The sequence below is a fragment of the Pistacia vera genome, unplaced genomic scaffold, assembly GCF_008641045.1.
Source record: "Pistacia vera cultivar Batoury unplaced genomic scaffold, PisVer_v2 Contig614, whole genome shotgun sequence".
In the NCBI taxonomy this organism is placed as follows: Eukaryota; Viridiplantae; Streptophyta; class Magnoliopsida; order Sapindales; family Anacardiaceae; genus Pistacia; species Pistacia vera.
Genome location: NW_022196462.1, coordinates 630,487 through 655,442, shown reverse-complemented (window position 1 = coordinate 655,442; position 24,956 = coordinate 630,487). Strand labels below are relative to the sequence as shown.

The window sequence follows — 24,956 nt, the reverse complement described above, 5'->3', positions numbered from 1 at the left end:
CCAAGAAAAAGTTGATATTATGTAAATATTTCCAAACCTATCACATACATATCACATCAAATGTAGATACTCATTCAATGATGTTTCATGATATACACATTTATTTTTTCGTTCATCTCCCACCTAATCACCATTGTGATCTATTGCTTTTGAATATATAAAAGATGATAATATTTTTCTTCATCGTACATCCGAAACAATAATTTCTCCAACTAATTTAATCTGATATTATTTTTCTTCCTTGTACATTTCAAACATTATTTTCTCAACTATTTATGCATTATTTCTCATTCATATCGTAGCCTTCCATGGCCATATTATAAATATGGCTATCATTGAAGTTTTAAAAGCTAATAAAACTCTACAGCAGTCAGAATTTGATAGGAGGTTGAAGGTCCTTGGCTGGAATCCTAGCAATCGATATTATCATGTATTAATTTAATTAGGGTATTATAGGGTTGAAGTCTTGAAGATTGGAGAGGAGTATTTGGCTATTATATCATAAATAGACTTCTCAGGATGACCCTTTCGGCCAATGTTGAGAAACTCAAGACTTTCCCCTATGAATGGCTAGCCCATATTGCCTGGAGGAAGGTTAGAGGAAGAAGATTTGTATTTATTGCGAAAGAGATAAGCAAGAGATACAACGAGGAAGAGAGTAAAGAGGACTAAGCTAGAAAGGAAGAAGAGATCCATTGCTAATTTTGTGAAATGTTGGTTTGCAAATGAATCTTCTAGCTAGCTTTAATTAATTTGTTAGTGTTTTTGTCACCTTATGATTCTGTTTTAAGTCCTGCACTATCTTTTTCTTTCTACCAATGTGAGCACACTCTCTAAAGGTGATCACCTTCACAAGTGTGAGCACTTTAGAGTCCGTATGCTCATTGTTAAAGAAAAGAGTAAAATTGAATTCAAGCTTACAAGTGATTAATCCAAAGTTGACGCGAGACAACTATCGAGATAACTATCGATTTTGGAGTTCACAAGCTCTTTCTAGTGTTGGAGCTCATGAGTTGGAAGATCACCTCACAGGTTTAATTCCGTGTCCTCAACCTTAATTTCATCAGAAAGTGAAAATTCCTCTAAAATAGAAAGTGCTCTGTCAAAAAAACCAAAAGCAAAGTCAATCCGGCGTTTATTGCTTGGAAACGAACTGACAAGTTTTTAGTTACTTGGTTGCTTGCTTCAATCTCTAAATGCATGTTCAGTTGTATATCAAAATTTCAGCTCTCATATGAGATTTGGTTTGCTCTTGAGCGAGAATTCCTAAATGATTCTAAAGCCAGAGCTCTACATTTGAAAAACTTATTACAAACTACACAAAAAGGCAATTTAAGCATTAGTGAGTATGTTAAGAAGATGAAAAATATAGCAGAAAGTTTATTTGCTAGTGGTCCAGTTATCACTGATGAAGAAGTACTCTAGTATGTGTTAGACGGTTTGGGACCTGAATTTGATGCAGCGGTGGTTAACTTGACCTCACGGCTTGAATCCAAGTTTGATATAGTGACACTTCAAGAAGCATAGTTCTTGTTACAGAAGTATGAATTGAGGTTAGAGAAGTTTAATTCTGTTGATTTTTCTACTAGTTCTGTCCACGTTGCAGCTGTGAGTAATGCTGGTCTTAAGCCAACCCTTATCAACACCAATAATCCTTCAAATGATCCTGTAAACACTTTAAGTTCCTCATCTCAATTTCCTCCATCCCTAAACACTTTATCCAGTCCATCTTTTGGTCAACATTGTCCTTTACCTACTCCAGTTCCCTCTGTCCATTATGGCCAATTTTTTCAACCAGCACCTTCTAATCCTTATGGTGCTTCAACCATCTCTTATCAACCTACTGGATTTATAAGTTCTGGATGAGGAAGAGGTAGAGGAAATGGTAGGGGCAGACCAATTTGTCAACTGTGTAGTAAAATTGGACACACTGCTGTGCAATGTTATCAATGGTGCCCCTCCTCAATACAACTCAAATAATCATTCCATAGGTGTTGTAAGTGGTGCATCTCCATAGTTCAACTTTACTAATCACTCAATTAGGAATGGATCTTTCAACTCTAGTGAGCAACTTAATGGATCTTTTACCAATCCAAACAATCAAACAATACAGATCCCTTCACAGCAACCTCCACAGCCGTTAGATTTGTCTCTTTTAATACAACACAACCACATGGCAACTATAGTGGTCTTAACCATCAGCAACAACACTTTACCTCACAACCAAAAAACCTCACAGTTCCAAGCCAGCAGATCACAGCACCAACTCAAGCCTATTTTGCCTCTCAACAACCTTCACCATTTAACTCACAGCCTTCATCCCATATACCTGTTGCATCAATTTCCTGCATAACTGCTCAAGATCCTGCCTGGTATATGGACTCCGGGGCTATAGATCATGTCACTTCTGAACTCAATCAGTTGACTGTTAGCAAAAACTATGGTGGAACTGAGCAGCTACAAGTAGGCAGTGGTGAGTTCCTTGATATCTCATATGTTGGCTTTACTTCCTTACCTAGCTCTTTACAATCTAAATGTTTACACTTAAAAAATGTTTTGTGCGTACCTAGAATCACTAAAAATCTACTCAATATATCTAAGTTCACTAAGGATAATAATGTTGTTGTAGAATTTAACTCTGATTGTTGCATTGTTCAGGACAAACTTTCCAAGGTAGTGTTACTGCAGGGAGAACTTAATGCTGGATTGTATCAGTTGAGACTTCCTTCTATCAGTCCTCTACCTTCCTTTGATCAGTTTACTGCACCTCTTAAATGTCAAAGTTTTGTCTCATCGATTGAACCTACCAAAGTAACTTCTATTGAACCTGAGTCTGCTATTATTGATAATGAGCCTGTAGGAAGCTGTGTTAAAACACCCAGTCTTGTTTCTTGCAATAATCCCGTGTCTAGTTTTAAGAATAAATCCACATACTGTCTTAAGGATAGCAGTAAAAAAAATAGCAGTAATAAAATAGCTAGTGAATCTGTTTTGAACAATTGTAATTATGTTGTCTTCAATAAAGATGGTTTTGATTTGACACACTGTACTAGTATTTCTGACATGTCTGCTGTTAATGTATCATCAAATACCGCTCATGATAATTGCTTTACTAATTATTCTGCTGTTGCTAGTAATGATTCTGATATGTCTGATGCATCAGCATGTACTGTCAATATTCCCTTACATACTATCTTTGATTATGGTTCTCATTTATCTGACATTGCAACTTCATCAAATACAAATCATGTTGAAATACACAGAAATCTTTAGTTTGATATAGGTGCATCTGTTTCTAATATTCCTAACTTTAAATCCAGCATCATTGACTGTCCATCTCTAGCATTACAAGATGTTAGCACAAAGAAACTGCTTCCTCACTTTGGCACAATCGTCTAGGTAATCCACACTCAATAGTTTTTAATAAAATCATGCATCAAGTGCACTCAAATTCATCACAAACCATTCCAGCCTTATCTTTTTGTGATGCCTGCCAACTTGGCAAAGTACATAGAAACCATTTTCCTATCTCTGACTCTAGGGCCACTAAACCATTAGAATTGATTCATAGTGATATATGGGGTCCAGCTCCAATTGCATCTTTAGAAGGGTTCAAATACTATATCCATTTCCTAGACGATTATAGTCGATTTACATGGTTATTTCCCTTAAGAACCAAGACTGAAGTCCAATCAGTCTTTATCAAATTCCATCACTTAGCCGAAAGACAGTTTCAACATAAAATCCATTGTTTACAATCTGATCAAGGGGGTGAGTATAAAGGTTTAGTGCCTTACTTAACAAAATCAGGAATCCAGTTCAGGTACTCGTGTGCTCATGTGCATCAACAAAATGGATGTAGTGAAAGGAAGCATAGACACTTAGTAAAGACAGGATTAACTTTGTTAGCACATGCATCCATGCCTATGCATCTCTGGTGGTTTGCATTTGACAATGCTGCTTTTCTAATAAATAGAATGCCTACTGCTGTTTTGGATTTTATTTCACCATATCAAGTGCTGTTTGGTAGACCACCCCTATACAATTCTTTAAAGGTTTTTGGGTTAGCCTGTTTCCCTCATTTAAGAGATTATAATCAACATAAACTTAGCTTTCACTCTTCAAAGTGTGTGTTTGTAGGATACAACCTAATTCACAAAGGTTATAAGTGTCTAAGTGCCGAAGGAAAAATTTACATTACTCCTAATGTTAGATTTCATGAAATAGAGTTTCCTTTTAAATCTGGTTTTGGTCAGCCTAATACTTCAGCTCCTACAGAATCATATTTCAAAGAGTCACACACTCATTTTCCTTATTCTAAAGTTCAACCACCTGATGTGTCCAGCAAAAAAGTCTCTCAAGCAGATCTGAGCTCTCGAGCTAGTCCTCATTCAACAGTTGGAGTATCAAATTCTACCTCACCATTACCATCCTATAAGTCTGACCTTGCTCTTGAAAATATATCCGTTTTACCTACTTATTCCTCTCCAAATCCTTTAAACTCAACACCTGATTCATGTAAACCAGTGTGCAATCCTCAAAATCCTTCCCTTGAACTAAGACCTTCTCCCTATAAGCAAACTGATTCCAAACTCTCAAACCATACACTTGAAATAGATCTGACCTCTTATCCACCTCTTAATCCTCCTGTTACTTCTCAATCATCCTCTAATCAAGATCTTACTCACTACCCACTTGTAGTTGATTTGGCACCCTTACAGTTTCTCACTACATCAACTGATCAGCTCCAAATACAAACATACATCCCATGTTAACAAGGTCCAAAACCAACTCTTTAGTGACCCTTAACCATTCAAGAAAAATTGCACTTATTTTATCTGGTAACACATTTGTCCTCCCTGAACCTTGTTCTGTGAAGGAGGCATTAGCTACTGCTAAGTGGAAAGAAGCTATGCAAATGGAATTTGAAGCACTAATGAAAAACAACACCTGGATTTTGGTACCAAGAACTAATGACATGCATGTAATTAGGAATAAATGGGTGTTTAGGACCAAGTTTCATGCTGATGGTTCTTTGCAAAAATACAAAGCTAGATTGGTTGCTAAAGGTTTTCAACAAACACCCGGGTTGGACTACTTTAAAACATTTAGTCCTATAGTTAAACCTTCCTCCATTAGGATCATTCTCACCCTTGCTGTAACTAATGGTTGGGATATCCAACAAGTGGATGTGAACAATGCATTTCTTAATGGTACTTTGAGTGAAGTTGTCTACATGTAGCAACCTAATGGATTTGAAAATGCTGCTGTTCCATCTTATGTTTGCAAATTAAATAAGGCTCTCTATGGCCTAAAACAGGCCCCTAGAGCCTGGTTTGACAAGCTGAAGTTTGCACTTATTGCCAAAGGATTTTAGAATTCTATTTCCGATTCTAGTTTATTCATTTGTAAAAATTCTGGTCATGTTACATATATTCTTATATATGTGGATGACATTTTGATTACTGGATCCAACTCTTCATCTATACATCAACTTGTTCAATAATTGAATGATCAATTTGCTTTAAAGACACTTGGTTCCATCAAATACTTCTTGGGGTTAGAAGCTACAAGAACACCTGATGGTATTCACTTAAAACAGACTAAGTATATTATTGATCTACTTGTCAAGACACAAATGCAAGATTCTCATGCATGTTCAACCCCAATGGCTATTGGTATCAAACTTTATTCTACAGATAGCCCTTTGTTCAAAGACCCTAGTCTTTATAGGAGCACTATAAGAGCCCTTCAATACCTTACCCTTATTAGACCTGATATAAGCTTTGTAGTAAACAAACTAAGTCAGTGTCTTCAAGCTCCTATTGAGCGCCAATGGCAGGCTTACAAATAGGTTTTAAGGTATATAAAAGGCACCCAATACTATGGATTATAGTTCAGGCCATCAGCATCTCTTAGCATTGAATGTTATGCTGATGCGGACTGGGGTAGTAGTTTGGATGACCGAAGGTCTACAAGTGGGTATTGTGTGTTCTTTGGTCCTAATCTAATTCAATGGAGCTCAAGAAAATAGAAGGTGGTTGCACTTTCATCAACCGAAGCTGAGTATAGGGCATTAGCTAACACAGCCACTGAAATTGCATGGCTGCAGAGCATGTTTTCAGAGTTAGGATTAAACCTGAAAACTCCTCCTGTTATTTGGTATGATAATGTGAGTGCGGGTGCTCTTGCCGCAAATCCTATTTTTCATGTATGAACCAAACACATTGAAATTGATGTTCACTACATCAGGGATCAAGTTCTTGCAAAGAAGATTGTAGTTCAGTATGTACCATCTCAGCTACAAATAGTATATGTGCTAACCAAGGCTCTATCAGTAACTCAATTTCAAGAACTGAGACAGAAATTGAATGTTCTTGCCATACCTGTTGCCGGTTTAGAAATGACTACAGAGAAGTAGTGTAGCAGATCAATTGTTATGGTGCTGTTAATGCAATATTTTTTATGTAGCTTTGATGTGGTGATGCAGAAGTAGTGTAGCAGCTTATTTGTTGTGGTGTTGTTAATGCAGTATTTTTATGCAGCTTTGATGTGCTGATGCAGAAGTAGTGCAGCAGATAACTTGTTGTAGTGTTGTTAATGCAGTATTTTTATGTGGCTTTGAAGTGGTGATGCAGAAGTAGTGCAGCAGATTCCTTGTTGTGGTGTTGTTAATGCAGTATTTTTATGCAGTTTTTGATTGGTGCAGAATGTTTGATGGTGTAGAAATAATGTAGTAGGTCAGCTGTTATGGAGTTGTTAATGCAGATTTTTTATGAAGTTTTGGATTGATGCAGAATTTTTGATGATGTAGAAGTAATGTAGCAGGTAAGTTGTTATGGAATTGTTAATGCAGATTTTATGCAGTTTTGGTGGTGTAGAAAAATAATGCAGTAGATCAGAAGTAATGCATATTTTATGCAGTTTTGGTGGTGCAGAAAAATAATGCACCAGATCAGAAGTATTGCAGATTTTATGCAGTTTTGGTGGTGCAGAAAAATAATGCAACAAATCAAAAGTAATGCAGTAGTTTTGAAGATTTTCTTTTTAGGGAAGAGCAGCAAGAGAAGAGTAGTAAGAGAAGTCAATTTCTTTACTAATAGAAAGTAGGATCAGTTGAGTTTGCGTGGAAATGTTAAAGATAATGGAAAAGAGAAGCAGCTTAGCTTGAGGGGAGGTGTTGACCAAAGATTCATGGTGCTAACTACAAGTTCTCAAAATGAGAGGCCCTGACTGCAAGTTTCACAAACGATGTCGTTTTACTTTATATGTAAAAGTCTTCTTCTCAAACGTGTTTTGTTAGCTGCTGCAACTTTACTCTTTTCTTTACTCTTTTCACACTTTCTTCACTTGCTTTCGTTCAAGTATAAAAGCAGCAAGTATTGTAACAAATCAGTTAATACAAAGTATCATTCAGCTAGAATCAAGTTTATCTTTCTTTTCTTTCAAGATTTACACTCACAATGTTTCTGGCAGATATTTTTCCTCAATCACACTCCATGCACTTGTTTTACATTTTGGACAATATTATTCCTTGTTGATATTATATTTTTTTCTTTTACACTTGTCCACTTTTTACTTGCTGTGTGAGAAAATGAACATTGCTTTTGTTTGTGGTCCCAAATTTCTTGTGCAAAAAGAAAAACACAAAAGTTAATATTTAACTTTCTTGTCCCCCAACTCTTAACGCATTGATCTCTTTATATTCACTCATTTCTAGCGTTTTTCTTCAAGGAATGTAACCACATTTGTTTTCCTCTTTGAATATTCTTTGAGGTTCTCATTTTGGTTAAGGTTTCTTATTATGCTTTGGTGGGCTTAGAATTACCTTCTTCATTTATCCTTGTGTGAGATCTTTGGATGCTATTTCCATTGTGACAAGAGCTTGTGTGTAAGCTACTATCCTATCTTCATTGTTGAATCTTGCGAGGAGCTCTTCTTCAACATGATGTTCCTATGTTTGTGAAGCTTGCTATAAGGACTTAAAGTTCAACCGAAGAAGATAGAGTTGTTGTGTAGAAAACAGGGAGTGTTTTAAAACTTTGGTTATCTTGCTTTGTATTTGAACTCATAAGTATTTCATAATAAATTTGCTTCCTCTGGACGTGGTCCAATGGATGTAGGCTTAATGCCAAACCATGTAAAAATGAGCATGTTCTTTACTTGCTTTTATGTATGTTTTAATTAAGTTTTTCACTTGCACTAAAAATTGAACAAGCAACCCATTCCACATAAGTTTTAAACACTTAGTAATCTTTAAAACTTTCATAATTATTGATGAATTCTTTAATTTGTTTTGACAAATGAAAAAATGAAGAAACTTAAATTAATTAATATGTTTATTTTATTAAAAGGAGAAATTAAGAAAAAAAAAATGCTGAAATCAGAAAACAAAAACAAGGCAAATTGTTGTGCTCGATCTTGATGTTCTATAATCAGCAACAGCAGCTTAATTTGCTTTATTATATGTTTAACCTTACAAGTTACAACACTCTCTTATATAATTAACCGTAAAGAAAAGATATTAGAGTTGGCTTAAGACGTGGCTAGCTAAGCACTATATGTCATAATGTAATTAATCAACGTGTTTGTGTGGAATAAGGCGAACGAGAAGGCCTTTAGCTGGCATGGGCATTGGATCCAGAATGATTTTCTCATTAGAAATCAGTTTCTCCCAGTTAAACCTTTTCACCACATTATGCATGAATACAAGTATCTCCAAACGTGCATATTCTTTTCTAGGGCACATTCTAGGTCCTCCTCCAAATGGAACAAATGCGTATGGAGCTGGTCCATTTCCTTCAAATCTTGTTGGATCAAATTTTTTGGACTCTAGGAAACATTCTAGATTCCTGTGTGTTGAATTTTCACTCCAATACAACTACAAATAATAATTATAATTCATTTAGAAAATCTTGTCAATCTTGTGTATATATAACATGGACAATGTTAATGTACATATGAATATTGTAGCTTGAACTGACTTTCCAGCCCTTAGGAATGGAGAAACCATTGAAGACAAAGTCATTAAGGGCTTCCCTAAAAGCACCCTGAAGTGGAGGAGCAAGTCTCATAACTTCACATGCAACGTTCCATGAATACTTCAATTTTTGAATGTCTTCCAAGTTCAAAAACTCCCCTAGCTTTTTTTATTTTGCAATCTCCATTTGTTCTATACATATGCTTCACAAAAGATAATTGCTAATAGGAAGTCAACAAGGCTTGGAATCAGAGGAACAAATGAAAATGATGTTGCGTTTGTGCGTGAGAGAGTGAGAAACCTCGGTGGAAACTGTTGGAACCAGCTGTGTTATTAGATCATTTTCGTGGGAAATAATAATTTAAGCCGGGTTAAACTAAGACTGGTTACTGTCTTTTTTCGCTATTTATAATATAATTTCATTGGATATTTATTGTCAAATACTAGGATATATCATATGGAAGCTTTTTTTTTTCCTCTTTAGTGTCAAATACTTAGATGGTTTAAAATTAATTTATCCTAATTATCTAACTCTAGCTGTTTACTCGATCTCCCCAAGTATAATACTGTAGCAGTTTTATCTTATTTGGAAGAAAACTGATTTCCGAAATTTGTTGCCATCGTCTCTTGATTTACGAAAAAAATGAAAAAGATAACAAGTGAATGAAATGGTAAAAATTACGTACCCTCTAAGACTTGATTGTATATGTGAGGAAGCTCAGAGAGATATTTGATGATGAAAGTAATGGTGACACTCGTTGTGTCATGGCCACCGATCAATAAATCAAGAATTTTATCGGCCATGTCTAACTCATTCATGTGCTCACCATTCTCATCGGTTGCTTGTAACATATGTGACAGTATATCTTTAGGAGACGTTTCGTTTTCCACAAGATCAATCTTCCTTTGTTTGATAATAGCTATCAACTCCTTCCTGATTGTATTTGAGGCCTTGATAGCATGATTGAATAGAGTCCTTGGAAAATCTATGGGAAGAGAAATGATTCCTGAAGCCAAAACATTAAAAGGATCAGCAAATTTTGCAACATGCTTAGGATCCTCCAGGCTTAAGAAAACTTTGCATGCAACCCAAAAGGTGTATCTCTTTGCAAGTACGAAAACTTCAACTTGTTCTTTCCCTTCCCAACCAGTCACAAAATGCCTATATGCAATTGAATCCATCATTTCGATATATCTCATTAAGGCCTCTGGCTTTAGAAAGTTTGGTAACATCTTCCTCATCTTCTTGGGTTCTTCTTTGGAAGATGTTTGTGTAGATGAAGGGAGGATCTTGTTAATTGAGTCGGGCCACTAGGCTTGGACAAGCTTGTTAATTCTCATTGAAGGACAATAACTTGTTTGAAGCAGCACCACAAACAACAACGGTTGGTTCAGTTAGGATTGAAGTCTTGAAGATTGGAGAGGAGTATTTGGCTATTCTATCATAAATAAACTTCTCAGGATGACCCTTTTGGCCAGTGTTGAGAAACTTAGGACTTTCCCCTATGAATGGAAAGCCCATGTTGCCCAGAGGAAGGTTAGAGAAAGAAGATTTGGATTTATTGCGAAAGAGATAAGCAAGAGATACAGCAAAGAAGAGAGTAAAGAGGACTAAGCCAGAAAGGAAGAAGAGATCCATTGCTAATTTTGTGAAATGTTGGTTAGCAAATGAATCTTCTAGCTAGCTTTAATTAAATGTTGATGAGATGTGTTGAATATTTTTGTCAAACTTATGTTGTATGTGTGCACAGCTGTTGTGTGTGTGCACACTAAAGTCAGACATATGCATGTTGCATTTCATCTTGCATTTTACTTTGTGTGTGTGCACACTCTTCTTCTATGCTAACATCGCATGTCTGACTCATTTTGCACAAGTTACGCTTTTTACTTTATAGCTAAGATATTTTTTTAGCATCTTTTCTGCTGTCATTTGGACTACTTACAAGTGTCCCAATATCCTTTAGTGGTCTAGGGAAAATCAGACTTTTTCCCTTTTTGATTGTGGTCCCAAAAGTTTGGTTGTGGTGCCAAAAGATAGATGTAATCTATTCCATTTTTTGACCAACATATGTCAGCCATTGTTTGCTGACTTGGCAAGAATTGGGGAGCACGAAATTGGCCCTTATCATTCTTGCTCATATGTAAAGCCAACCTTTGATATTGTATTTGTTTGTACTCTGATTCTTTTTGCACATGTGGCGTCTTTCTTATACTATCTTGCCCATCAAGTTTTATCTCTTTCATGGTTTTTGTGTGAGTTTTCTCTTTATAGGTGTCCGCCTCTCCTCTTATGGTCGTGCAAAGTTGGTGAGCTTTTGTTTGTGGTCCCAACAAAAGATGAAAGAGATTGTCCGCCACTTGTCTTAAAGAGATTGGTCAAGCAAGGATTATTTAAACCCATCTTCTTATTCCTTGCATCTTTTGAACCTGTATATTATTTTTGTTTGTGCTCTAAATTTTTCAAAGAGTTTATTCTTTAAAAGGTTCCATGTATGGATTTATGCTTAAATATTTTTGTTCATCTTTGTTTATTATTTGTTGCCCCTAGAACTTGGTTCCTACACTAAGAGCTTGAAAGAAGTTCAAGCCATGGAAGCTGGAGATGTTCTTTGGCGAGTGAAGCTTGGGTGGAGCTTAAGCATTGTCCGAGAGTGTTCCTAGTGTGGAGTGATCCTAGAAGCGACGAAGCATTAGAGATTAAGAGGGTGGTGTAATGTAGAACAGGGAGTTCTCTTTGCTGTAGCTAAAATCAACTTTGAGTGATATCTTGTAATGTTTGTTGTTATAATGGATTAGTTTCGATTTGGATGAGGTCCCATGGATGTAAGCTAAGAGTGGTTTTCGCCGAACCATATATATACTTTTGTGCTTTATCTTTACCGCTTACAGTTGTTGATTCATGCTTAACTTGATAACCATTAATCAACTTGGTAAATCTTCCGCTGCACTTTAAAAATGGGTATCTAACGTTGAATAGAGTTCACCAACTCTAACAAGATGAAATGAATATGAAAAGATTATATATATATAGGAAGAAAAGCAATGAGAAATGGTTAGCTAAAAGTGTTAAGAGTTTGGAGAAGAGGCAAGAATGGCAGGACTGCAAATAAAAGACGCTAGAGTATGTCTAAAGAGAAGAAGAATATTGTAAGAATAAATTTGTGTTGTTTTTTTATATTGTAAGAATAAATTTGTGTTGTTTTTTTATACTTTGTACATTGCTCAATTTATACACAAAATGTCAATGTAAAGTAGGAAATACAATTCTGTAATAATGTTAGATTACATATTGTAGGGAGATTTGATTGGATGTAATTGCCTGGAATGAAGCCTCAATTCGAGCTTCCTCTGATCAAGGCATAATTGCTACAGTTCATGATCACCATGGTTTTAAAACCCAGCCCAACCTAACCGATTGGACCGGTTTGACTGGGACTAGCCATTGTGTCGAGTTGGGCCATATTAGGCAAAAGAAATGTTAGGAAAAGCTAAGCATAGTAGTTTGGGTTAAAGTGTAAAGAATAAAGGTAGGTTGGGTTTCATTGTAAAAACATCAATACAGTGTGCTTTTGTATTAGCTCAATACGGTGGCGTTTTTATATCATCTTCCTGATATAAAAATGCAATCTTCTCTGTTCTTTGCAGTAAGTAAAATTTCAGTATATTCATTTCAGTTAGTTCAACCATGTTTCTCAAATTCTTTAATTTTTGTTAACTTTCTTTTCAAATCTGGTCAAGAGTCTTTATGGTATCAGAGCTATAGACAGACGTCCATGGCTAATTTGAGTTCTGGATCCTTGAATTCTAGCTCCAAGATAGTGAAAGAGCTGCCTGACAGTGCAAATGCGTTAAGTTTAGTTGCTCATTCCTCTCTTCCAACTCTATCAATCAAGTTAGGAGAAAGAAACTACAATCATTGGAGATCTCAGGTATTACTTGCGTTAACCTTCTATGAACTTGACGGCTTTGTCACAAGTGTGCATGTATGTCCTTCCATGGTTTTAACTAAACAAATTCAAGATTCTGAACGAATAATCAAGAAACCTAACCCTAAGTACTTTGATTGGAAAAGAACGGATCAATTTCTAGTTAGTTGGTTAAATTCTTCCATTTTCGAGTCTATGTTTAGACATGTTGCTAAGTGCACTAGTGCGTATGAAATTTGGAATACTTTAGAGTTGCATTTTTAGTCTTTCTCAAAGGCAAGAACACTTCATTTGAGAAATCTATTGCAAAACACTAAGAAGGAGTCTATGAGTGTTAATGAGTATATTTTGAAAATGAAAAGAGTTAGGGGAAGAACTAGTGGCCAGTGGCGTTCAAACTGGAGATGATGAACTATTATTATACATTTTGGATGGCTTAGGTCTAGAGTTTGATGCCATGGTAGCTAATTTGGTGGCTAATAGTAGCACTGCCACTCTCTAAGAAGCACAGATACTACTCCATAAACATGAGATGAGAATTGAGAAACAAAATAGTGTATTGTCAAATTTTCATGGGATGTCATCTGCACTACTAGCTACAAAACAAGTTTCAAATGTGCTGCAGGTGTGTCACAGTTCCAAATCCCTACTATACCACAATTCCAAAATACCGGGTCTGGAGGAATTGCATCTCAGAATCTTGGTTCTCCCTCTATTATTCAACCAGCTACATGGCAGAATTCTAACCCTTCACCTATGTTTTCACAAGGGATGTTGAATTATCAACATCATGGAGGCTATCCTCAACAATCCCCTAATGTAGCCATGTATTCTACCACCTTTCCTCACCCTGTTCCTACTCAGTATCCTGCTTATGGTGCTATTTAGTTTAACAACAATGGGATGAAAGGTAGAGGTCGAGGCAGAGGGTACTTTAGGCCTCGATTAATCTGTCAAGTATGTGGGAAGAATGGTCACTCAGCCTTACAATGCTATCACCGTTTTGACTATGAGTATTCGGGGTTTATGAACACAAATCATAGTAACTACAGTCCTTCTTCAGCTTAGATAACTGCTCTCCCACCTCCAGTTAGTAATAATCAATCATATTCATGAAGTTCACATGACCCTAATGCTCTAGCTCAAGCTCTCTTTGCAGCAAATACTCTACCACCCAAGCACTCTTCAAACTCTTATGAAGGGTTTCATGATCTCTCTACTGCTGGAATGTCTAGAAGTCCTCAACCAAGTTACAACACTCCACAATTTCAACCATATCCACCTCAGAACTACACACCAGGCCATAATGCAAACATCCCCTCAAATAATACTTCTTCTACACCTGTGTTCACTAATGCCACTGCTCCAGCTACTGCTACACCATAAACACTCACACATCAGTCTTGGTACATGGACTCTGGAGCCTCAAATCATATGACTACCAATGCAAATAGCATGCTGATAAAGTCTAGATATCAGGAAGGGTCCCAAGTACAAGTTGCTAACGGTCAGTCCATTCCCATTACCCATACAGGTACATTACTGTTACCCTCTGCTTATTCTAATAGAATTTTGCAACTCCAGAACATTTTGTGTGTTCCAAGTATTGCTAAGAACCTACTGAGCATATCTCAAATCACTAAAGATAATCATGTGATAGTTGAGTTTCATGTTGATCACTATTTGATAAAGGATAAATAAAGCAAGGCTATTCTTCTTCAAGGGACAGTAAAGGATGGCCTCTATCAACTTACCTTGCCCACCATTGCTGCTGCTTCTCAACTAAGGTCTGCACTCTATGATTCTAGCTCTGTTTCAGCCTTCAATACTCATGCAGTTAGCTCATTCAAACCCAATAAAGAGCATCTTTCGGGTACTGATTTAGATCCTGATCCTGCTTGTAATTCAGCTAATAAGGTCTTACTTAATAAACCATTTAGTAGTGTTTTATTATGGCATGCTAGATTAGGTCACCCTAGTAGTAAGATTCTAAATAATGTACTTGCAAAGTTGAATGTAAGGAAATCAAGTACTGAAAATAAAGACTTCATTTGTGAGGCATGTCAGTTTGGCTAATTACAGTAGTGCACATTTCCTAATTCTACTTCTAGGGCTAAGAAACCATTAGAGATAGTTTACTCTGACTTGTAGGGTCCTACCCTGTTCTGTCTACTGAAGGGTATAGATATTATGCTATATTTGTGGATGATTTTAGTAGATACACATGGATTTATCCCCTCAAACTAAAGTCTGAAGTTTTTAATGTTTTTACTCAGTTCCATTGTTTTGTGGAGAAACAATTAGATGCAAAACTGAAATGCTTACAAATAGATTGGGGAGGGGAATTTCGACCCTTTACTGGTTACTTGGAGAAACATGGCATCTTGTTTAGGCACCTTTGTCCATATCTTCACCAGCAAAATGGTAGAGTAGAATGCAAACATAGAACTATTACTGAGTTTGGGTTATCCCTTCTAGCTCATGCAGCTATGCCTCTGAAATTATGGTGGTCAGCCTTTAGTATAGCAGTGTATCTACTCAACAAACTTCCCTCAACAGCTATTGACTTTGTATCCCCTGTTGAAACCTTATTCCAACAAGTACCAGATTGTACTGATCTAAAAGTGTTTGCTGCTATTATCCATTTCTTAGGCCTTATCAAAGGCACAAACTGTCTTTTCACACCGAAAAATGTGTGTTCTTGGGTTATAGTCTTGTTCGTAAAGGCTATAGATGCATGAACTCTAATGGCAGATGTTATGTGGTTACACAAGTTCATTTTAATGAGACTGGTTTTCCATTCGAGTCTAGTTTTCAACCTGACACGTCCTCACCATTTTTACTCGAATTTTGTGAAGTTACTAAGTCTTGGATCTTGCCATCACTTTCATCATCATCCAAACCTTCAGACTTGGCTTCTAAACCTACTACTCCTACAGCCATTAGTCAAGAGAGTGCTTCTGAAGAATCCATTCAGAATTACAGAGTGTTTTCACCACAAGCTGATACCTCTAATACTACTTCGGGCGGTTATAGTTTTCTCTTATCCTCTCCTGAAAATATGTCGGTAGTGTCCACTTCAACACAAACAAATCCTGAAATTCAGCTTGAGGTTGTTCTTCCCATCCTAGCTAATAGCAAAACTGCAAACGTTCATCCGATGGTTACTCGATCCAAGGGCTGTGTTTCAACTAATATACCTCAGGCTCTTCTATCTACACATACAATACTACCTGAACCATTGTCAGTTACTGAAGCTTTAAAAACTCCAGAATGGAAAACAACCATCGAGGCTGAATATCAAGCTCTGTTGAACAATCAAACCTGGAAATTAGTTCCCTATGTAGATGGCATGAATATAGTAGGCTACAAGTGGGTGTTTAAAACCAAGTTAAATTCAGATGGCTCTCTTTCGAAGTATAAAGCTCAATTAGTAGCCAAAGGGTTTCAACAAACCCCTGGTCTTGACTACTTTGAGACCTTTTCTCCAGTAGTTAAGGCAGCAACTATCAGAATTATTTTGTCCTTAGATGTGTATAATCAATGGGAAGTGCAGCAACTAGATGTGAATAATGCAGTTCTCAATGGAGAATTGACTGAACAGGTTTTTATGATGCAATCAGAAGGTTTCTCTGATTTTTCTCAAACAAGGCAGGTTTGTTAGTTGCACAAAGCCTTATTTGGGCTCAAACAAGCTCCAAGAGCTTGGTTTGAAAAGCTGAAACAGGCTCTATTAAGTTGGAGACTCCATAATTCAATATCTGATGTCAATCTGTTTTTCTATAAAAAGGAGTCTATTGTAGTCTATCTACTAGTGTATATAGATGACATTTTTGTTACAAGAAATAACTCTCAATTGGTTGATCAGATAGTGGCAGATTTGAATACCAAATTTGCTTTAAAAATCCTAGGTCCTGTAAGTTACTTTCTTGGATTTGAATTTAAGAGAAATGTCAAAGAGTTATTGCTCACACAAAGTAAGTATGCTCAAGATCTGCTGTTAAGAGCTGGTATGGATGAATCTAAACCTTGTGTTACCCCTATGCCTACTAGCACTAGGCTAGGGAAAGAAGACAATGATCAGTTTGATCAACATTCACTGTATAGAAGCATTGTTGGAGGGTTGCAGTACCTAACATTGTCGAAACCTGATCTTGCGTTTGCTGTGAACAAATTAAGTCAATTTCTTCAGCAGCCCACTGTCAATCATTGGACAACATGCAAAAGGGTTATTAGATATGTGAAGGGAACACTGAATCATGGGCTATTATTTACTAAAAAGGAGCATTTTCTGCTAGAAGCTTATGCAGATGCATATTGGGCTAGTGATGTTAATGATAGGAGATCTACAAGTGGTTATGCTATGTTTATTGGAGGAAATTTAGTTCAGTGGAGTTCAAAGAAACAAAAGGTAATTTCTCTGTCAGCTACTGAGGCATAATACATATATTTAAGCCAAGCTTCTACAGAACTTGTATGGATTAGGAATCTATTTGCAGAAATTGGTCTTAGTTTGAATAGCTACCCTGTACTATGGTGTGACAACATGAGTGTTGGAGCACTACCTTCAAACCTTGTGTTTCATGCTCGAACAAAGCACATTGAAATTGATGTGCATTATGTGAGAGACTTAGTTGCAAATAAAAGCTTAAGTGTGCAATATGTAGCTTCTGAGTACCAAGTGGTAGATATTCTAACCAAAGCTTTACCTTGAAACTAGTTTAATTACTTGAAGGAGAAACTCACTGTTACAGATTCTTTATCTGATTAGAGTGCTTTTTTTGTTCTTTTAAAATAGTTAATTGAGAATGCAAGTGTTGTGTTAATGCTTGAAGTCATGAGGATGAGTTCTTGGATTATTTGTTACCGATGTCTGTAAAATGAAGCTGCTATGGAATGCTATGATATGTTTCTCGGAAATTGTTTAATTGAGAATGCAGGTGCTGTGTCAAAGCTTGAAGTCATGAGGATGATATTTCTCTAAAATTGTGTATATGTTTCTCTAAAATTGTGTAAGTTTGGGCTATCGAAAGTAATGCCTGCAATTGTGTAAGTTTGAGCTGTTGAAAGTATGTGTTGATCATGCCTGCAGTTGTTTGTTTGAGTCTGAGCTGTTGAAAGTAACACCTGCAGTTGTGTAAGTTTGAGTTGTTGAAAGTATGTGTCGTTGATGCCTGCAGTTGTGTGAGTTTGAACTGTTGAAAGTATGTGTTGAAGATGCCTACAGTTGTGTGAGTTTGAACTACTGAAAGTATGTGTTGTTGATGCCTGTAAAAATGAAGTTGATGTGGAATGATATGGTATGTTTCTCTGTTGTTGTGTGAGTGTGATCTGTTGAAGCTGCTATGGAATGTTATGTCCGTAGCAAATGCAGTTGTGTGAGTATGATCTGTTGAGGATGCTATGGAATGTTATGTCTGTAGCAAAATGCAGTGCTGTGTGTTACTATGGAAAGGATTACAATGGTGCTTATTGTAACAACTACTTTCTTCTACCAAATTCATAATATAGATTAATAAAAAGACAGCATATTTATCAAAACAGTTGGGCCCAAAAATTTTTCTTTACTTAATAATTACATTCTTTACAAAACAAAACATCATGTGTACAAAGACTCTCAAAAACGAAAACAGTGGACAGTGCAGCCACGTCTCCCTGCTTGCCGACGCCCATCCGACCAAGTCCTCACCTATTTCCTGTACAACAAAGAAAACAATGGAGTGAGCACAAAGATTCCCAGTAAGTAAAAATTCTCTTACTCTATCATCCCCGTGCATTACTCATCAATTCTCTTGGTATTCTTATCAATTTTCTAATTCAAATTCTCATTTTTCTTTCTTTTCTTTCTTTCTATTCTTTTCTTTTTCTCAATCTCATTCCGCTTGCTCATGGCGGAGACCGCTCTCTCTCTCATAGCTGTNAAAAGGCCACAACGGTGAACTTCCGGCCATTTCTGGTCGGAAGTTAGGCCGTTGTACAGATTCCGGCTATCACCGACGGTGGTTGCCGGAATTTGACAAGTTGGGTTGATGGGGGTGTTTTTGTTAATTTTAAACTTTTTTTTCAGGGGGTATTTAGTGAAATTAATAACCTTATGGGGTTTAAATGTAATTAAAAAAATAGGGTAATATTTCTGGAATAATATGCCAAACATTATTTGGAGAATAGGATCCAGAATAGGGATAAAAATATTAAGCCAAACATGCATATCATTTCTTTCGTTAGATTTTGGAACCTTCTCTTCAACTTATTCTTTTTAATTTCAAAATTACCCCTAGGCTTTGCTTAACTTCTAGTTAGATTAACTTTTTCTTACGCTTATAACAACTCACCCCCTTCTAATTTTTTTAACATATACATAAAACTAGAGCTGGGCATTTGGGACGGGCCCAAAAGCCCAACTCCAAAAACCGGTCTCGGTCCTACGACCGGTCCTTGGGAGGACCGGTCCTAGGAGGCCTGGTCCCAAAACGGGACCAGGCCTTAGGAGGAGGGCCCGGGCCCTCCACTGGGCCCTCCTCCAAGGCCCGGGCCTGGGACCGGTCCCAAGCCTGGGCCCAAAAAAATTTGTATTTTTTCAATGTAGTCCACTGCCAAATTACATAAAACCCCTTGTTAATTTTAAATAGATATAAATTACAAGGGCTAAAATGAAATTTTACAAAATTTATTAAAAAAAAATCTTCCAGGTCTAAATTTTTTTTAAAATTTATAAATTTTACCCCTAAAAAATACTAAAGACCCCTTATAAAATTTTGTTTTACCCCCCAAAACATAAAAAAATTGAGAGGGAAAAATGAAATTGTCCAAGGCCCATTGGACCGGTCCTAGGACCGATCTTGGGCCCATGGGACCAGTCCCGACCAGGCCTAAGGCCTGGTTTGGGTCCTGGTTTTTCTCATGGGCTTGGGACCAGTTCTAGGCCCATGAGTGACTGGTCCCATTTGGGACCAGTCCCAAGGGACCAGTCCCAAACGGGCCCAGGCCTGGGCCCGCAAGGGACCAGTCCCTTGCCTAGCTCTACATAAAACTGAATACTCATGCGGGTTGTTCGTCATGTGACACATTTTGGAACTCATAGAATTATTTTATTTTGACACATAAGATTTGTGATTGAATTTTATTGGTGATGATATAAAGATAGATTCATTGCTGCATAAATTATTCTAAATTCAAATATAAAAACATACTTATTTGAGTGACACGTAGGACAGTTTTTTTTTTTTTTTTTTAGCTCCAAAATTACTTTATTTCGAAGCTCTAGAATTGCTCTCTTGCCACGTTGGATGTGTGGTTTAATGAGATATTTTCAGTTTTAAGATTCATGAATACCCATACGGGTTGTTTGCCATGAATACCCATACTGGTTGTTCACCGTGTGGCACATATTAGAAGCTTTAGAATTGCTCCATTTTGAAACATTAGATTGACAAGCCAATCAAATTACTCTATTTTGACAAGTTGGATTGGTATTTATTGATCTATCTATAATTATTAATTAATCAAAAAAATGGGATTTGTATTAATAATTAATAATAATACAGGTGCATTGTAATATCCCACTGGAGGTGCGTATTTAAGATTTGTTGTATTAGTTAAAAGTTTACTGTTTCAGTTTCAATTGAGGTGCGTATTTAAGATTTGTTGTATTAGTTAAAAGTTTACTGTTTCAGTTTCAATTGAGTTTATATGTTGAGTTGGTTGAATGGTTGCCTTGAATTGGTTGAATTTTGGTGAAGTTTGGAAATCTAATCTTCGCCGGGGCGAAGAAGAAGCTTCGCCGCGGCGAGGAGGAGGAGGAGCTGCACCCACGGGTAGGTTCTGCCCTATTTCGCCGAGGCAACGTAAAGTACTTCGCCGCGGCGACGAGCCTAAGACAAAGTTTCTTGAGTTTTCTAGAGAATTCTTCTTTTGGGGCACAATGACCATTCTACCCCTAATTAGTAGGAAAAGTGGGGAGTAAAATGAAAGGAAATTTAGTAGAGATTGTGTTTGGATGCGGGGTGTATTTGTAAAGAATCAAAGGATATAGATGGAATTTTAAGGAGGACAAGGGCAAAATGGGAAATGATGCTTATAATATGATCTAAAAAGGGTAAGTGTAGAGAAACCCTTTATTTCTTCATTCCACCGCCTCTCCATTTGCCCACTTTCTCTCAATTTCTATCCAATCTTCCAAGATTTCTAAGGATTTAAGAGGGGTTTTGAGTAGAGATTTCATCTAAAGCATCTAAGGTAAGGATTCATGTTTAGATGTGAGTTTTCTTATATTGTAGTGAAGTTATTTGGTTGTTGCTGTCCTTGTTGTTGTTTTGAGTTGTAGAGAGGAGAAAGAAACAAGGAAAGGAAAAGTGCTAAAGAAGTCATCTTTGCACAAGGAAGTAAATCCAACCAAGTTAAGATTTGAATAAGCTTTGTGGTAGAGATGTATGCATAATATAGTAGTATGATCAATGAGAAATTGAATTGAGATGGTAGCTATTTTGTAGTTGTTGGATAGTCCATGTATGAGAAGTGTTTAATGTGTATTGAGGAATGAAATGAGATGAAGTTTGGAGATGTGGTGTAAACCTTTTTGGAAGTGCTTTTCTTGACAGGGAATTATGGTTGTTAGAGGGAGTTTCCCCCATTTTAGATGGCTAGAGAAGAAGTGTAGTAGTAATTATAGTAAAGTGTTTATATGCACATGAGTTGTTTATGAAATGCCTAAGTGAAATCTACCCTGCCACTGCCGTAACTTTCTAAGTAAGTTTTGGGCATCTTACGGTTTTAACTGGGCTGAGACTAAAACATCAAAGATGTAGCCCTCTTTCTAAGCTTTAAAACGAGACCAAAACCGTAGTAATCAGAGGTGTATAACGCAAGTATGGTCTTTTAGTGTGACTTGTGCAGAATGATGTTTTGAGGAAATCTTGTATGGCATTTCATTAGGCATTAGTGAGCATGAGCTAGCTCTACACAATTTTTTATGCACTTAAGTAGTAAGATAGCTTGGGATAGTAGAGAATGTGAGTATAAGCTACTTTAAGAGTTAAGAGAATAGAGTAGGTTGTGCGATGGGGAACCCGTGAGTAATGGGTAGAGTATTCCCGCATGTACGCCGCATTGAGAGAGCGGCATGAGTATCAGATAGAAAAGTGGTGTAGCCCGTGAGAGTGCATGCGGATGAGGGCTATACCCGAGTACCCGAGAGAGAGAGATTATACACTCACATAGCCAAGGGTTCCGAATCCATGCACAACCGAGTCCGATCGGCTAGAATGAGTAGAGGTCACGTAGAGTGGGAGCGAGTCCCGGCCGTGCCCCCGGTAAGATGGGGTCGTGACTTACTAAAGAGAGGTAATAGAAAAGAGTTCTAAGAGAAAGACAAAGAGAAAAAGAGAGAAGTACCCAAAGAGAAATTGAATGAGGAGTTGTAAGGAAAGAATTAGAGAGAGAGAGTTACGGGGATAGATAAACAGAGGATTTACTTACTGAGCATTATTTTAGTGCTCACCCCGTTGTTTTCCTATGTTTTGCAGGACCTGGGTGAGGACAATATCGGATGGATGTCGGCGTTCGAGAAGAAGCGGTTACACTGTCCCTTATGTTTTTGATGATTTTTGTATATGTTATACATCTTGTGTAGCAAATGTATATGTTTGTAGAATATATCTATATATTTAATAAAAGAAAATTTTGGGCCCAATTTCTTTATATTATTTTATATGTATTTTATTATGAAAATTTGAGTAGTAGTGGCTATTACATGTGTATTTCATTGACGTTTCAAATATGTGTATTAATAACAAGTATACGGGTGTATTGGATTGCTATTACTAATCGTGGTTTAATGATATTTGTCTATGATTGCTCTCTATAATTATATAGATGCATTGTATTGACATTGGAAAACTTTCTTCATATTGAAATTGTATTTTATTGCGTTGGTATTCGGAATGTCTAAATTCTAATTTTTTTAACAGTTAATCACATAAACATTAATAATGAAATTCCATTATACAGTATAACCTCTATAAATTAATAACCTTGAGACTATATAAATTCTGTTAATTAAAAGAGGTATTAATTAATTGATAAACTAATAATTTATTAATTTATAGAGTGTATTTACGATGCAATGAACATACATTTAATCAACTAAAAATTCATCTTATTTTACCAATCTAATTAATTGAATATGAATTAATCCACTAAATATTTATTAAAGCATTAATTTAAATCCATTGTACTTATGTACTTAATTAAATAATATTCATGGTATATAATTGCATTAATTAATTAAATGCATTCAACCAAAAAATTTGCCTGCATAATTTAATTGAATTAAATGTATTCATTGTACGTGGTATTTTTAATTGTATTAAATGTATTGAACGAAATTATATTTTAATACAATATCATTGTCAATTAGCAAATTATTTATTTATGATATGACTGAGACCATAAAGTTATGTAAAGTTTTCTAGAAAAGTATTACTTTATTAATTTTACCTACTAGCCCATGTCGAGACCGTAAAAAATTATTATCTAATAGATATTATTAATATATTGAGTATTAATTTATAGAGGTTATACTGTAATAAATTTAAGTGTTTGTTTAATTGCATCTCAAAAGTGCTTATAAAATAACCCATCCTTAGGTGATCCAATAGTTCTATAAGGACTCTTGGATGTATTATTCAAGAGATCTTAAGTTCGAATCCCTCCTCAATTACTAATAGGGGTGGCCACTAAAGTTGTTATTCGGCTGGTAGTTTCAGAGTCTCAAAAAATTAGTTGAGCTACGTGTAAGTTAGCCCGGATACCCACGATAAAAAAAAAAAAAAAAAAAAAAGTGCTTATAAAATTTAAAATAAGTTATTTCATACATACTAGACTTGAATTTCTCTCCCATATGCTCATTTTAAACTTTTTCAAAGTGTGAAAATTTCAACAATGCCCTGTATATTTTTAAATTTAACTTTATTTGTTATGGTAGATACTAAATTATGATTTGATAATTTAAGATTATAAAACCCTTTTACATTTTTTCTAACCAAATAATTAACATTTTTTTTCCTAAGAGTTCCACCTGATCAATTATACTCTTATAAACTTTTTTTCCATAAGTACTATTCAAAGAAGTCAAAATAAACCCTAAATCTAACCACTGCTAGGTGATCAACTAGAACTCTTGAGTGATTACTCAAGAGGTCTTGAGTTTGATTCATCTCATCTCCTAATAATTGTAATCATTGAAACTTTTACCTGAAAGATAGTTTCAGGATCCCAAGAGATTAGTTGAGATACGCACAAATTGACCTGTATATCCTTGGTTATCCAAAAAAAAAAAAAAGTTAAATAAATAAATAAACCCTAAATCTTTATTTATGTTCACATTTCCCCATACCATAATTCCAAATTCCCTTCACATGCCATGCTAGATTCCTTGCTTTGAAAAGCATTTGGTTTTGAAAATAACAAGGGCTCTCTGCCATTTGCTTTAGGTTGTTACCTTTATCAAATTTGGAATTAATCATTTTCATTTCACAATCAGACCATTACCAACTAGTTTCCTAAAAAACCTTGATTTTGCAAAATCTAATATTCCATAGATGAATAAGTGGTAAGCTCAAGTCAACAACGATAGCCCAGAACATCATTTTATACATTCTGTATCATCTTTTACTAGTTAGGAATATGCTTTATTTGCCAAACTAGGCAAAGAATATTCTTGGAGTTAGGCCATATAGTTGGTGATTTCGATGCATCATTTACTACATTATCCCTACCCCCCCACCAGCTCATCTCTTTTATGAGATTTGACATTGTAAACATCTCCTATTTTGTCAAGATCTGACATTTATTAGGAGATTGCCAATCATTTTAATCTTTTAAATTGTGAAGATAAAATTTACCTTGAAATCAAGTGACTTACTATTTATGCCCTTGATAAAACAACATAAGGTATGATCTCAGTCAGGGCTACTATCAACACCTCACCTAAGGTTTCATTTTCACTCACTTACGCCCCAAAGTATGAAAAATTAGCCCTAACCTCTATCAGT

The 24,956-nt window shown here is 36.0% G+C and overlaps 1 pseudogene; it reads right to left on the bottom strand.

Annotated features, from left to right (window-relative positions):
- Positions 1–8,575: 8,575 nt before the first annotated feature.
- Positions 8,576–10,619, bottom strand: LOC116110794 (annotated as a pseudogene).
- Positions 10,620–24,956: the final 14,337 nt, after the last annotated feature.